This window comes from Eumetopias jubatus, unplaced genomic scaffold (assembly GCF_037043125.1).
Source record: "Eumetopias jubatus isolate StellerSeaLion01/CBP00866 unplaced genomic scaffold, mEumJub1_p1.0 scaffold_14, whole genome shotgun sequence".
Taxonomy (NCBI): Eukaryota; Metazoa; Chordata; class Mammalia; order Carnivora; family Otariidae; genus Eumetopias; species Eumetopias jubatus.
The window spans coordinates 103,873,560-103,879,775 of record NW_028274820.1 but is presented as its reverse complement, the minus strand read 5'-3'; positions in this window follow the sequence as shown (position 1 = coordinate 103,879,775).

The window sequence follows — 6,216 nt, the reverse complement described above, 5'->3', positions numbered from 1 at the left end:
TTAATAGCAGCTGTCCCCCGGGGGTCAGGGTGGGGTGGGGTGGGGGGGAGAACTCTGAACCTGATTGTACCAGTCAGGAGTCATGATCGTATGGTGGGCATTGTTATACTATTTCCACAGACGAGATGATGGCAAGAAAGAAAAGTAAAAAAAAAAAAAAAAAAAAAAAAAAATCTATGCGAGTGAGATATAATTAAGGCTAAAATAGAGATAATTTTGGAGAAAAAAACTTTTTCTTTGAAAAACAACTTGATTGCTTTTGTAAAAATAATAGCTATTCATTATAAAAGTTAAAAAGAAAAATACAAAAAAAAAATACAAAGAAAGCCAGTGTCATTTGGAATTCCAGCTCAGAGATCATCATTGTTTGCATTTTGATGAACATTGTTACCTTGCACATATATTCATAAGCAGATTATCATGGATTTCTACAGTTTTCCATAAGTGGATTGTATGATTATTATATAAGTTATTCTGTAATCATTTTCCCCCTCAACATTATGTTGAAGGGGAGAAATGTTTCTAAGGAGGTATTATGCTGTCTGAAGACCGTGGATAACTATTTTGACCTTTTTTGATTTTGGAGACTCCTTTAGAAACAGGTGTGAACCTCCATGCCCCGGCTTCTGGAAGCCAATAACCCTGAGAAGAGTGTCATATAACAAATGTCGGGCATAGGGGCAAAGATGACTAGCGGGTTTCTTTATAGAAATGTAAAATGTAACAATTGACACAAAATGTAGCAAAGTATGCATGTTTACATTGTTTATAAAGATACAATTTCTTTTTTAAAAATGAACACTCCTGGTGTATGGGGTCAGGGGGATAAACACTCCGGTAAGGATATCTTAGCTCTTTCTCTTACACGACACATATATTTTCCCTTTTATTTCACTTATTCCACAACTATTTATTGAGTTACTGCTAAGTCATAGAGATAAAAGATGAGTAAGGTAGAAAATGGCAGTCATCTCTACAAGGGCGTCGGGTGGAATACATTCCAGGCCCTGAGAGCTGTGATGGGGAAAGCAGGTGTGTTGTAGAAGCATGGGGGGAGTACATAGTCATTGTCATGGGGAGAGCAGTGGTCAGGGATGGAAGTGAGGTTGAAAGAAGCAGGGACTGGCCACGTGAGAAGGGAAGGGAGTTGGGACAGCCCAATAAAGTTTCTGGTCCGCCAGAGGTAGTTCTGAAGGCTGGAGCTCACTGTGAGGAGGAAGGGGGGCAGGAAGGAGGGACAGACACTTTGGCTGTGGGGGTGGCAGGCTTAGGGGGCCATGCCAAGGAATTTAGACTTCAACGTGAAGAGTGACGGGTGGGACACTTGAGTGCCATTTCCATTGTAAATCTATATCAATTTAACAACTTCACTGCAGGAAGTACTTTCTCATAATTTTATGTTGTGGTATCTTCATCCATTTCACCTCACAGCACAGGGGAAAGTGAGGATCTGATCATTGTCTTTGATCTTGAAATCAGGCCCCAAACAGTATATTTTGGACCAAAGTTTTTTGCTCTACCTTTACACAGATAAAACTAATCAAGGAACTACTAGTGCAATTTTACTATTACTTTTTACTATGTGGACACTGTCATTGTTAAATTCACTTTAATTTTATTTATCCTACAGATAAATTGATTAGGTGTAAAATAAATGTGAATATCTTGTGCCCAGAACACTTTGCATGCAGTTAACCCATTATATATACTTTTTCTAACAATAGAAATTTTGATCTGCTAAGAGGGGTAGGCACCAATATAAGCTGTTTGGTAGCTAAATTGGGTAGAATATTGTCCCCCCAGCATACACATCCTTCCCCAAACCTCAGAATGTGACCTTATTTGGAAATAAGATTGGTGCAGATGCAATTAATTAAGATGAGGTCATACTGTAGTAGGGTGGATTCTTATTCCAATATGACTGGTGTCCTTACAAGAAGAGAAGAGGCACATACACAGAGAGCATCATGTGAGGTCACAGAGGGAAGATGGCCCTTGGAGTGATGCATCTGCAACCAAGGTCACCAAGGATTGTGGGCACCCACTAGAAGCGGAGAGGCATAGAACAAATTCTTCCTTAGAGCCTACCACAAGGAACCAGTCCTGCCAACACCTTGATTTTGGACTTCTTCTTCTTCTTTTTTAAGATTTTATTTATTTTTTTGACAGAGAGAGACACAGCAAGAGAAGGAACACAAGCAGGGGGAGTGGGAAAGGGAGAAGCAGGCTTCCAGCCGAGCAGGGAGCCCGATAAGGGGCTCCATCCCAGAACCCTGGGATTATGACCTGAGCCCAAGGCAGACGCTTAATGACTGAGCCACCCAGGTGCCCCTGATTTTGGACTTCTAGCTACCAGAACTGTGAGAGAATAAATTTCTGTTGTTTTAAGCCCCCAGCTTGTGGTAGTTTGTTGCAGGAGCCCTGGGAAACTAATGTAATAGTAATCTTGTATTATCAATAAAGGAGAGGAACCTAAGAGTGTGTGTGGGGGGGGAGGTGGGGGGGATGGGGAGGCTGGGGTAGGTTTCTAGTTTATAACACTGGCTGGCAGAATGTTTTTATATCCCTCTTCTAAATAGACATAATTGTCTGCTGACTTCTCCACCTCTGCCCTTCCCCCCATATCACCAGATGCATTTCTATTAAAACTATGGTCTTGTACACAATGGATGTAAATATTTAATCTATTTGTGTGTTTTCCCATGTTTATTTTTCAGTTGCCTGCTTGCCCTCTTTGTGTTTATCTTGCTAAGTAGTGCCAGGCTTAAAACATAGACCCCTAGAGGGCAAGATTCTTATCTATATGAAATGTGCTGCAGACCATCTACTTAGGCCTCACACTCATCCACAAATTTTTTTCGAAGGTGAATGTTCTGTTTAATTACTTCTCAGTTTCTTCCTTTAATTTTTCTGTCCAGCAGGTACATGGTATGCATTACTGAAATGACTCATGTAATGCAATAAGAATTTTCAAAGCTAAAAACACACTGTGGACTAAATATGAACTAATTTTAAATGACTTTCTTTTAAATTTTTATTTTTTTATTTTTTAAGCAACCTCTACACCCAACATGGGGCTCAAACTCACAACCCTGAGATCAAGAGTTATATGCTCTACTGACTGAGCCAGGCACGTGCCCCTGAAATTCTTTTAAAAACCTTTTTTCACCGAAAAAGGACAAAAATTGATAGCCTCTGACAGCAACTTTTTGAAGTGTAACTTTAACAGTAAAAATATGAACATAAAGATCAGAAGATCTAGAATTTAAGTTTTCAGTGGTCCTCCACAACTGTAAAAGTTTCGTTCCTAAAAAACGCTCAGGAGTTTAAGACTTTACAGGAAAACAAAACAAATCAAAACAAAAAAAAAAGAGACAATTGCTAGTGAACCAATGGGAGAGAGTTATAAATATTTTACATTCACTAAAACAAAGCAAAACAGACAAACTCTAAATAAAGACCATATCAATGACATCTATAGGCCTCCAATTAGTAAGAATGGGTATTGTACTGTGACTTTTTATCATCACTTTTTTTGCTAGACACTTTGAGGTTCTTATTTTGCTTAGTTCCATGAGATGTTGCTTTTTCTTTGGTGTAGATAACAATCCTCACCCCCAAACCATATTCTAAATACTTAATACATATTTATTATACTGCATGTGCTCTGAAAGATTCAAACATTACAGAAAAATGTAATATAGAAAGTGAAAGTCCCTTGTAATCCAACCCTTCAGAGATAGGTTGCTGTTAACATTTTGGTGCATATCTACTACGTTTTAAGAATGCCTACATGTGTACTTATTAAAAAGTAGATTTTTAAAAAAATTTTTTTTCTTTTTGCATTTGGCGCTTCCAGACTCTTGCCTTTCTGATTTTATAATTTTGAGTAACCTCAGCTACATGACTCCTGGATTTTTTGCCATTGTGGTCTCAGAGCTCCAAAATTTGGATTATGGACATGGAAAAACCTTTGAATACCTTTATGTTAAACAGGTATTCTTTGAATCCTTCCTTTGCATCCTGAGTTATATTTTATTTGCTCTGCCCATGATAACTTCAGTCCGACATCCTATTTAAACAGATCCCAACTGCTTGTCTGCTCACCGTAGCCGAAGGAATGGAGATTTAAGGCTGGGCTTACTATCCTTCATCATCGTTTCTTTCCAGAAGCATCACTGCACAAACCTCTATTTCTTACCCTTTCATCCATTCTAGCCACTTTTCTGTTCTCGGTCCCTAGTTGTTTCTTTTTAAAACTTCTCTCCAGCAGGAGTGACTTGCCATTTGCCCATACTGACACTTAAATTCTCCCAAGTGCTGAAGAAGTATACTGAAGTAAATTATCCTGATATTTAATTTTGTGCATGTGAAACTCAGAGTTGGAAATGACTGCTCTAATTTCAGTAATGAACACAGATAAACATTTGGATCAGTAATCTGATGTTTGAAAGTGTAATGTGCAGGAAAAAAATGTAAAAGTGATGAAAAAACTTTAAATATACCGCTTTATTAATTTATCATTAGGCATATACATATTGTATTTCTAACAGTCAGACACTTTTGATTTTTAGTTTGCATTTACCAAGTCAGCTTCTCCCTAATCTCAAAATTCCTGTGGCCGTAAATTTAGTAAACTTGAACAAGCCAGCAGGGATTAAAGCCAGTAGGAATTCAAATGACTATCTTATTATAGCCTTCATTTCAGCCATTTCAAAGAGCTGCATTTAGTCAGAAAAGACTCTGGAAATCTGTGTATACTTTGCCCAAATAGGAAACACAATTCAAAGTTTATATTCTGGCTATTGGAAAAAATGGAAGGTGAACAACCTAGCTGGGAAACCAGAATATACAGCATGAGCCTCGCACTGTGTCGTGAAAATGGAGAGGAGCCATAATCAGAAGGTGCCCAGTGCGTCCGGCCTGGAGGGCATGCTCCTTACACGAGAATTTATCCTAGTGCTTTTGCAGATGCTGATAAGTCTTAATATTCTCCAATTCACACACACTGATCAGTAGTGAATGGAAAGCACGGAAGAGTCACCTCCCCATCAGAATAAAAAGTCCAGAAGTCCACATGTGTGACTGTCCTTCCGGAGAAAGTGCCCATTTCCCATTCTAGCCCCATTTTTCCTTTACCATTTTAACGTATCGTGGGGTGGCTCAGAAATACTTGCATTTCTGGGCATTCCAACACACTGCCCGTCAAAATCAAGTTGTGGGGCTTTATTGGTGTGTTGTGTCTTTCGGCGTTTTGTTCCTCAAAATGTCAACGTTCTTTTTGTCTGACAGCTCTATAAGCCCTTCCTGGCCCATTTTTTAAATGACGTTATAATAACGAAACTCTCCCTGGAATCGAATCGCAGCGAAGTCGCACCGCACTCCGCGTCCGCGAGAGCTGCTGGAGCGCCCGCGGGCTCGGTCCCTCCGGCCGCCGGACGGGTGGGCGCGCGGGGGCGGCGCGGGGGCGGCGCGGCGGCGCCCGGGGTGGGGGGCCCCGAGAGGCCTCCGCGGCGGCCGGCTCGCGGGCAGCCCCGCCGCAGTCGGAGCGCCGCCGCGGCCCTCTTCTTCCCCCCGCGCGCGTCGCACATTCCCTGGACTCCGATCCCGGATCGCCGCATCCACAGCTTGGCGCTCTCCCCAGCCGGAGCCGGAGCCGGAGCCGGAGCCGCTGGGCCGCGTCAGAGAAGGGGAGGGAAGAAGAGGGGGGGGAGGCGGGCGGAGGGAGCGGGGGCGGGGGAGGGGCGGTGAGGTCAGCGGCGGCGGCGCGTCCGCGGGCGGCGCATGCGCGGAGCGAGCCCTGTGAGTGGCAGCGGCGGCGCGCGGGGGGCGGTGGGGCCGAGGAGTGGGGGAGGGGGAGGGGGAGGGGGAGGGGGAGGGGGCGGGGGCGGGGGCGTCGCGGCGGCCGTGTGTGGGCGAGACGGCGGCGAGTTTGAGAGGTCTGTGGTGCGGGGCGCCCGGCGGAGACCCGGCGCGGCTCTCGCGCGACGGCCACGGTCGTGTGTGTGTGTCTGTGTGTGGTACACGCACACCCGCAAAACTTCCTCCTCCCCGGCCCGGGAGGGCGGGCGCGGGCGCTGAGGGGCCGGCGCTCGCGCAGCCCGGAACCCACAACAACAACTGGAGCAGCTGTCAAAACTTCGCCGCGGCCGCCCGGCCTGACGCGGCCCGCGCGGGGGAGGGGCGGCCGGCGGGGCCGCGACCCCCCGCCCGCCC